Source organism: Hypanus sabinus, chromosome 3 (assembly GCF_030144855.1).
Source record: "Hypanus sabinus isolate sHypSab1 chromosome 3, sHypSab1.hap1, whole genome shotgun sequence".
Taxonomy (NCBI): Eukaryota; Metazoa; Chordata; class Chondrichthyes; order Myliobatiformes; family Dasyatidae; genus Hypanus; species Hypanus sabinus.
Genome location: NC_082708.1, coordinates 180,264,907 through 180,275,922, shown reverse-complemented (window position 1 = coordinate 180,275,922; position 11,016 = coordinate 180,264,907).

Sequence of the window (11,016 nt, the reverse complement as noted above, 5' to 3'; positions counted from 1 at the left end):
AACTTTGGTAAGACCGATTTGTCATGGAAACAGAGGCTCTGATGTTCTGTTGAGCGCTGAGCCCTGATGAAGTGGCAGACGCTGAGCTTGGATCAGAGCTGTCAGCTGCACTCAAGCTCAGCTCACTCTGGCTTCTGTGTTAGATGGAATAAGCATTAACTACCTTGGCATTGAGGTGTGAGAGTGAGGATAGCACCTGCTATGAGGGAGCTAGTATTCAGTGAGACTAGCTCTGACAAATTTCCAGCTCTTTGAAACAGCAGGAGAAATTTATTTGAATTGTATCTTATTAAGTCATAGAGTCACAGAGCACTACAGCATAGAAACAAGCCCTTTGGCCCATCTAGGATGAGCTGTTATTTTGCCTAGTCCCTTTAATCTTCACCTGAACCATAGATCTCTATATCCCTCCCATCCATTATATATCCTAATTTCATCCTCCACTTCCACAGACAGTTTGTTCCACACTCTCATCATTCTGACTGAAGAAGTTTCACCATAGGTTCCCTGTAAGTATTTCACCTTTCACCCTTAACCAATGACCTCTAGTTCCAGTCTCATCCAATCTCAGTGGAAAATGCCTGTTAGCATCTACCCTGCCTGTAACTCTCATAATTTGGCTTATCTCTGTCAAATCTCAGCTGCTTCTCCTGCACTGTGCAGAGAGTGCAGCAAGACCACACAAATTCCAACAATTTATTTTAATTCTGGTTTTGAGAATCTATGAAACTGCTTGTTCCCTATTAGTCACATCTCACAATAGACGGCCACGGTTAGCTGGTGCAACACTTCACAGTGTCAGTGATCACCCATCGGAATTCAATTCCCACCGTTATCTGTAACAAATAAGTATGTCCTCCCCGTGGTCTCCTTCAGGTGCTCCAATTTCTTCCACATTCCAGAGATGTACGGGTTAGGGTTAGTGAGTTACTGTTGGAAGCACAGCGATACTTGTAGGCTGGCCCTAGCACAATTCAGACTGTATTGGTCGTTGGCACAAAATGACACATTTCACTCTCTGTTTAGATGTACATGCCATTGATCTTAATAAACATAATCTTCCGTTAATTCTTCCATTGTGTTTCTTATACCTAGTGTGAATGCCTGTGAAACCCCCTGGTTTCCTTGGCTGTGTAAGTCGAGGGAAGACAATCTCCAGCCCTGCCAAACTCGTGAGATTGAGGCGTTCTCACACCTCAAACCTCTGTTTGTGTGGATGATGTGTAATATGCTACCCTGTTACAAATTGGTGCCACGAAATACGGACAGTACATTGCATATGATTAGAAGATTATATTTATGAATCTTAATTTGACTGGAGGGTGAGTAAAGAAAAGAACAAAAAAAAGAAAAGGGCTCATTTTAATGGAACAGTCAAATGTGCACAAGTGGGAGCTTAAAGTTTCTCCACAGTCACCGATCCTCAATCAATCTCGCTCCTGACTTCGTCGAATCATGGTCCTACACCGGGTCAAATCCTACAACCCCTTCTCTCCTGCATCTTCCCTCTTCATCTCCTCTCGAACAAAAGCCTCAAGCCCAACCTTAGTGTCCCTCACCAGAGAAACCTCCCCTTAATCCGACCATCCCAATTGGATGTCACACGTTTCTCCTCATCTCCTGTTTCCAACAATAACCCAAACAAGCTGAAAATAGACCAGACTGCTCGTACATACGGTATAAAAGTAAAAATATGAACCAGGGCATTACACCCGCAAGAAGATTAATCTCAGGGTTGTATCTGATGACATATATGTATTTTTTATAATAAATTTAGCTAGAAGTTTGAACTTAAAAGTGGTTACAGACCAAACTACCAAACTGATGTCACTGATGTTGTGCCCTGAAACATTAGAACATAGTACAAACGCTGAAATCCACAGCCATAGTAATGGATAATTCAGTAAGTAGCATCAGTTTAAGATAAATACTTCTTATTGTAATTTATAGATTTTACTACTATGTATTACAATGTACTGCTCCCACAAAACAGACAAACAGACAGACATACTTTATTGATCTTGAGGGAAATTGGGTTTCGTATGTCATAAAATTGGGTTTTATATGTCATGAAATAACAAACTTCATGACATATGCTGGTGATATTTGTTACGGATACAAGCAACAATAAATATATGAGTGAGGCAGGGGTTTTTATAACAAATAGAACATTTATTAAACACTGAAAAACAAATCCCCAAAAGTAAACAAACTGCTCACGTAACCGGAAATCAGCTGCTGTGCAGCAGCTTAAACAGTTTTTAAAGCAATGAAGCTTAAACAGTTCTTAAAGCGATGTTGCAAAAACAGTTCTTCAAAGTAGTATTGCAAAAGTTCAAAATGCTTACAGTCCATTTAAGGGAGAGACTTTTTAAGACAATTTAAATTCTCTTTCACTTCGTGTTGTTGCAATTCCCAGTCAAACTACTTTTCCCACGAAGAATTTTACGAAGAGGAAATCTAACGGCTTAAGGGCACTGACCTTTCCTTTACAAAACTGTACTTAATCCTTTCTGCTATTCACAGGGATTAACATGAGCACAGTCAACGAATTCCTTCCAAATGAGGATCAAACAAGGTTGAATCTGTTCCACCGTCGAAATCGACTTTCCTTGATCTTTTAACTCCCGAACTCCAATCTTCACTCTCCAATGATTTTCAACTAGCAATATTATAAAGAAACTGCTGGCAATGACCTTTTAAATTTTAGGCATTAGATAAAACTTCATCTTTCAACTAAACTGCGTCATAACATTAAATCACGCCGTGGCATAAAGTCAACATGGCAAATCCAGCCATGAACTGCCCCTTCTCACAGGGAGGGGGTCCTCCTTTTATACCCTGTTAAAAAAAAACCTGTCACATGACCTCTACTGGTGGGAAAATGACATCACTCCACCATCACAAGACCATTACCTCAAGTCCAGTATAGCTTCAACACCTGTCACGTGACAAGTACACCACTGTCACGTGTCACGGGTACATAACATATTAAACCTAATTCTGATAACACTTAATGTTAGGCTACTGTTTATTGACTGCATTTCAGTATTCAACACACTGATACCTTCAGTTCTAATCAAGAACCCCCAAAACCTGGGCCTCTGCACTGGATCCTTGACCTCCTCAGTGGGAGACCACAGTCTGTGTGGATCAGATATAGCATCTTCTCCTCGGTGGCAATCAACACTGGCGCACCTCAAGGATGCCTGCTTGGCCCACTGCTCTACTCCCTCTCCGTTCATGACTGTGCGGTCAGGCATAGCTGAATCACAGATTTTTACTGATAACACAACTAGTGTTGGCAAGATTTCAGGTGGTGACAAGGAGGCATACAGGAATGAGATAGATCAACTTTGGAGTGGTGACGCAGCAGCAACCTTACACTCAACATCAGAAAGAACTGATTGTGGACTTCAGGGAAGGTAAGTCAGTGGACCACACATCTCATCGAGGGATCAGAAGTGGGAAGGATGAGCAGTTTCATGTTCCTGGGTGTCCACATCTCTGGGGGTCTGTCCTGTGCTCAAAACATGATGCAGTCACAAAGAAAGCACAGCTTTGGCTAGATTTCATTAGGATTTTGAGGAGAACTAGTGTGTCACCAAATACACTTGAAAATTTCTACAGATGTACTATGGAGAGCATTCCAGCTGGCTGTATCACCATCTGGTATGTGGTGGGGTGGTGGGGGGGTACTGCACAGGATCAGAAACAGCTGGAGAAAGTTGTAAGCTTAGCCAACTCCATCATGGGCTCTAGCCTCCCCATCATCCAGTAAACCTTCAAGGAGTGATGCCTTGAAAAGGTGGCATCCATCATTAAGGCCCTATGTTAGCCAGACCATGCCCTCTTCTCATTGTTAGATTTTTTTTAGATTATGAGGACACTCAGTCCTCATTTATTGTCACTTAGAAATGCATTCATGCATTAAGAAATGATACAATGTTCCTCCAGAGTAATATAACAAAATAAAAAAGGACAAATCAAGTCTCACACTGACAAAACCACGTAATTATAGCATATAGTTACAGCAGTGCAAAATAATACCGTAATTCGACAGACGCAGACCATGGACGTGGTTTAAAAAAAAGTCTCAAAGTCCCGATCGACTCCAATAGTCCCGATATCAGGCATCAAAGGGAGAAACTCTCCCTGCCATAAACTTCCAGGCACTGACACTAATGCCTCGGAAGCACCTGACGACAGCAGAGTCCGTCCGAAAACTTCGAGCCTCAGACCAGCCCCTTCGAAACAGCCTCCCGAGTGCCATCCTCTGCCGAGCGCCTTCGACCTCATCCTGGCCGCCGAAACGAGCAAAGCCAAGGTCTCGGAGGCCTTCTCCTCCGGAGATTCCGGACCGCACAGTAGCAGTGGCAGCGAAGCGGGCATTTCAGAAGTTTCTCCAGATGTTCCTCCACGCTCTCACATCTGTCTCCATCAAATCAGGATTGTGCACGGATCCCTACTTAACACGGAACAGATATCCATTCTCCAGAGAGGCTGCGTGCGCTGCATCGCGCCGCCATCTTCTCCTCCTCCTCTACCTCCATCAAGGAGGAACACAGAAGCTTGAAGACATATACTCAACACTTCAGAAACAGCTTCTTCCCTTCCATCATCAGGTTTTTGAATGAACGATCAATCCATGAGCACCACCTCACTACTTTCTTCCCTCTCTTTATGCACTCCTTATTTATTTTTATCTATACTTCCTATTGCAATTTATAGATTTTTATTATCATCTAATGCTGCTGCAAAGACAACAAATTTCACAACATACAATATGCTGGTGATAATATAGTATGCCAGTGATATTAAACCTGATTCTGAACACTGAATATAAAGTTGAAGAGTACAGCACAATACAAGCTCTTTGGCTCACTATGCTCTGCCAACCCGTTCAATCTACTCCAGGATCAATCTAACCCTTCCTTTCTACATAGCCCTCCATGTTTTTTAACATCCATGTGCCCATTGAAGAGATTCTCAAATGTCCCTCATGTATCTACCTTCACCAAACCTTCTGGTAGAGAATTCAAGCAAATTTGGGTGACCTGACTTACAATCGAGGACAACCAGACAGACAGACAGACATACTTTATTGATCCCAAGGGAAATATCGTGCCCTCATCACATGAATGGACTGTTAGAATTCTTCAGCTTTATGAAGATATGGTACAGCAGTGTCATAAAGTGGGCGCTGGGAGCGAACCCAAATGCAAGACACAGACACTGAAGCACTAAGAACTGGACTGGACTAGAGTTAGGGATGGGACAGGACACAGACTAGGAGCTGGGACAGGAACACAGGCTTGGGCTAGGGCTTTGGCTAGAAAAGCGGGACTAGGGTTTTTCCGGTGACATCATCATTGAGAATGGCAGCTTAAGTCACTAGCTCCTCTGGAAAAATGCGTATTACCCCATTAACCCATCAAATATAGTATTTTTCAAAAAATATTTGAACTGAAAAGAGGGGCAAGAATGGGGAAAAAGAATGGAAATAAAAAAAGCGACACTGCGGAGCCTGCGGCCGAGAGGAGTGCAGCGAGCGGCTCTCCAACCCGACCGTGTGCTAGCGAGGCGGGCGCTGGGCCTCGTTCAGACGAAGCGGCGAATATGATCAAAATTCTAAAAAAGATAAGGGAGTTCCAGAAAGATATAAAGCAGCAGCTACATGATTTTAAGTCAGAGCTTGCCAACGTCAATCAAAAAATAGTGGTGGCAGCGACTGGAATTGAGAAGGTGGAAGATCACGTTCAAAACATGGAACAGATTCTGAGTAAGACGATAAAAATATTAAATCACTAAGGTAAACTGCTTGACCTAGAGGGAAGATCAAGGTGGAAAAATATCTGAATATACAATGTTCCTGAAGGATTGGAGGGCTTGTCTATGATGGAGTTTGTTGGAAAGTTACTGCGGGACACGCTGGAGCTTCCCTCAACTATGGAGCTGGAAATCGAGAGAGCGCATTGTGCGCTAGTCCTGAAGCTTTCCCGAGATAAGCCATGCTCAATAATAATTAAATATCCCGCTCTGTTTGGGAAACAGTGTGAGAATCGAGAAAGCAGGAGACGGGAGGAGAGCAAGAGAAATACATTAGGAAGACAAGGAAGAGACAAGGAAGAGTTTTCCAAAGACAGTCCTCACTCCCTTCAGAAGAGCCATAAGGTTTGGCTAACTTTAAAAATGTTGAGAAGCTAAACGGAAGCAAAAGTACACAGTGATATACCTATCTCGAGAAATACTTATTATAATGTGGATTTTATATTACTTAGTTGTTATTCTTTATTCGCTCACTTACTCCTTTTTCCCCACCAAGATAAGAATATATGCATATATGTGTATGTATGTAATTTATATGGGTGTGTTTGTGTGTATAGGAGAAGTACACAGGGAAATCTTTTCAGTGTAATGGTTTTGTTCACTGACTTTTAGGAATACTGCAATGGGTGCCCTCAACTCACAAGTAGGAGGGGTTATCCCCCACAGCTAGACATTTCCTCTAGCTCAACGCAGGGTCATCTACTAGAGACCTCAGCCTTGGAATCACACCTTCGTTGCCATTTTTGTTATTATTTGTGTTTCTTGGTTCTTATTTGTTCAGGGAGTAGATCGATTAAGTTTTATTCTGCTAATTTCAATGATACATTGACAGATAAATACAGATGGCTAAGGACAAAGTAAAATTCATTTCTTTTAATGTCAATGGGCTATTAAATCCAATCAAATGTAATATAATTTTATCCAAAATGAAAAAAGAACAAGCCCATGTAGTATATTTACAGGAAACGCATTTAAGTGATAATGAGCATAGAAAACTAAAGAGAATGGGGCTCACTAATTTGTTTTTCTCCTCATTTAAATCAAGACATAGGAGAGGGGCTGCTATTCTTATCTCAGGTAAGCTAAATTTTGAAAAAGTATTCGAAATGGGAGATAAAGAGGGCAGATATATTCTGGTAAGGGGGAATATAGACAGCAATTCAGTTACTCTATTGAATATATAAGCACCCCTAGGAAGTGATATTGGTTTCTTTCAGAAAGTTACTGATATTATGGTAGTGGAAACAGAAGGTCTCCTGATATGTGGTGGATACTTAAATTTACAATTACAACCAAACTTAGACTCTTCCAATAGAAAAACCTATGAAACAAAATACTCACATAAGAAAGTTAATACACTTTTTGAGGATGTTGGTTTAATTGATATATGGAGGGACCTTTTCCCTGACCGAAGGGATTACACTCATTATTCTGCTCCCCATTTTGTATATACAAGAATAAACTATTTCATAACATTTGGAAAAGACAAGGTCAAAATAAACACCTGTGGAATTGGGACAATAGATGTAAGTGACCATGCACCTATATATTTACCTGTTGATTTTGACCTACAACCAAAGAATACTATTTGGAAAGTAAATTCAAGTCTACTCAATGATCCGTACTTTAAGGAACAAATTAAAAAAGAATTTTTTGAATTTTTTGAATTTAATGATAATGGAGAGTTTTCACCTCCCATTTTATGGGATACTCTTAAGGCTGTTTTAAGAGGGAAAATTATAGCGATATCTTCATATAAGAAAAAAAAAGGAATAAAACATTAGAGGAATTACAAAATAGGCTGAAGGAACTAGAGAAAAAACACAAATTAAATTTGGCACAGGATACATTAGGGGAAATTAAAAGAATTAGGAATTAAATTAATAGTTTGGCTACTCAAGAAATCAGGAAAAATTTAATGTTTCTGAAACAGAGACATTATGAAAGAGGATCAAAATCTATGAAAATACTGGAGTGGAAACTGAAAAAAAAAGATAGCAGAAAACACAATTCACAGAATTAGGAACCCAAGAACAAAAATGATAAAAAAAATAAGCTAAGTGAAATTCAAGAAGCTTTTGAAGTGTTTTACAAAACTCTATATTTCAAAGTTCCAGGTAAAGCATAATCCAAATTGACACCTTCCTGAATTCTCTAGAGTTACCCAGTTTAAACGAAGAACAAAATAGAAGGATGACTGCTGACATAACTGAAGTTGAATTAAAAGCTACAATTAGTAGGCTTAAATTAAGCAAGTCACCAGGATCAGATGAGTACATGGCAGAGTGGTACAAAGAATTTAAAAATGAGTTAATTCCTGTTTTACTCTCCACACTGAACTGGGCTCTAAAAAAGGGCACAAATTCCACCCAGTTGGAAGGAAGCGATAATCTCAGCTCTACCGAAAGAAGGCAAGGATAAAATGGAATGCAGGTCATTTAGACCAATATCCGTTCTTAATGTAGATTATAGATTATTTACCTCCATCATGGCCAAACGATTAAAGGAGTTTCTACCTATACTGATACGTAATGATCAGACAGGTTTTATACGACAACGCCAGTCTCAAGACAATATACGAAGGACACTTCACATTATGAATCATATACAAAAAAATAAAATCAAAGCAATAGTGATAAGCGTGGACACTAAAAAAGCATTTGATTCGGTTAATTGGAATTTTCTTTACAGAGTTTTACATAGATTTGGTTTCCAAGACACAATTATTAAAACTATACAGACACTATATGACAACCCTACTGCTAGGATTAAAATCAATGGATATTTATCAAATAGTCTTACTCTAGAAAAGGGCACGAGACAGGGTGGTGCATGGTCACTGCTACTCTTCGCGTTACATCTGGAACCATTAGCTCAATACATCAGACAAAATGAATTACTATTAAAGGGACAGAGCATAAATTGGCTTGTTACTCGGATTACATTTTGATCTATCTAGGGCGGGGGTCGGCAACCCGCGGCTCCGGAGCCACATGTGGCCCTTTTACGTCTGTGCTGCGGCTCCCTGTTGCTTTGGGAAATAATTGGTTGTGGTGACCCTTTTCCTGGCACATCCGAACCTGCTCACAATTAGATAGCCTACGGGGGTTTGCGAGCACAGAGCTTTGGAGCCTCTGCGCCATGGGGGGCAGGTTGAGGGAGGCTTAAAAGTGAGGCTGAAGATTTTGAATAAAGTTTTTTCCTTCGCCTGCAGTTACCGACTCCGTGTCGTAATTTTAGCGCTGTGTGTAGCACACCGCTACATGGTCAGTATTTAATTAAAATGTATTTTATGTTAGTTTGTTAGTTTTTGAAATGTAAATCTAAATTTGAAGATTATGGTGATCTTGTACAATCTAAATAAGACGTTGTGGCGACCCATTTCCTGACACATCCGAACCGGCTCACAATTAGCCAGCGTTCAGGCTAAGGGAGATAGCCTACGGGGGTTTGTGAGTACGTGTCTTTTGCAGCATCCGCGCCCATGGGCGGGGGGGTGGGTTGAGGGAGGCTTAAAAGCAAGGCTGTTTAGTTCGAATAAAGCTATCTTTGACTGCAGTTTACTGACTGCGTGTAGCACACCGCTACAACGTGATTTATCGCTGGCTGTCCAGAGGGGAGGTGCTGAAACGCTTTGTCGCGTGTCTGGAAGAAGTGAAAACTTTCCTGGGCAGCAAAGGGCTCAACTTTCCTGAGCTGGAACAGTCAGAGTGGCTGGAAAAGCTACACTTCATGGTAGACATGACAGCGCACCTGAACACGCTGAACACAGCTCTTCAACGGGGTAAGGACGTACAGCCCTGCACATGTTGGAGGATGTTTTGGCTTTCGAGCGCAAGTTGACGTTGCTTGCCAGAGATTTACAGAAAGGCACATTGTCTCACTTCCCCAATTTGAGAGAGTTCAAACAAGGTCACGACATGATAAATTCGGAATATTTACATTCTGCAATCATTGCAATGCAAACATCGTTTGGGAAACGCTTCTGTGAGTTCAGAGAGGAAAAAAACACATTATCCTTCCCGGTCACTCCCCTAAGCATCGATCCATCCCTACTGAATACGACTGCATTGTCAGGTGTGAGTCAACCTGACCAAGTATGATAAATATTTTAATTGCCTATTATTTTACGTATATTCATATGTTTTCATTGTTCAGTGAAATAGTCCTTTTATTTTTCAGGTTGACAGCTGGCTGACGTTATTTTTGGTTTGCTGCTGGCGGCAAATTTAAGATGGCATTTTTCATAAATACAAGAAGGACTCAAATAGACGTTGAGTATTTTACTTAAAAGTAACCTTCAACCCAACGTCTTTTTTTCGGAGTTCAAAATGTTTTTGTTGCATGCAGAAATGTAATTTCGTTTTCTCTGCAGGAGTTCATCAATTTCATAAATGCAACACATTATAGTTTGTTTATACATAGCATAAAGGCAAAACAAAACGTTGTATGCAGTGTTATTTCATTTTAAATGTCAAACGGGTTTTGCGGCTCCCAGTGTTTTCTTTTCTGTGGGAAACGGGTCCAAGTGGCTCTTTCAGTGGTAAAGGTTGCTGACCCCTGATCTAGGGCAACAACATACTCTTTACCTAAATTGATGCAATCCTTTGAACAATATGGTCAATTATCAGGATACAAGATCAACATAGATAAAACCCAATTACTTTCATATTACTATAGCCCACCAAGAGAAATTGAAAGTAAATTTCCCTGGGCATGGCACACAGAGTCTTTCAAATACTTGGGCAGCATTATGCCAAAAGATTTGGCAAATTTATCAGAACGTAATTATCAGCCTTAATATAAAAAAGGAACCTGATTCCTTTCTTCAGTCTCAGTTCAAGGATTGAGTCTATTAAAATGAATATACTGCCCAGACTGTTATATCTCTTTCAGACCCTACCAATAGAGATTAATCAAAATCAATTCAATGAATGGAATAAGATGTTATCAAGGTATATTTGGCAGGGTAAAAGGCCTAGAGTTTGTTTCAAAACTTTGTAATTAGCAAAGGAAAAGGGGGATGGGGCCTACCTTCTCTTAGAGATTATTATTTTGCAGCACAGTTGAGAGCTGTGATATGTTGGTGTAACCCATCATATGACGCTCAATGGAAAAACATTGAGGAGCGGGTACTAGGCGAGGACATAACGTGGCTACAGGACTGGACATGGCTTGGGGACTTCG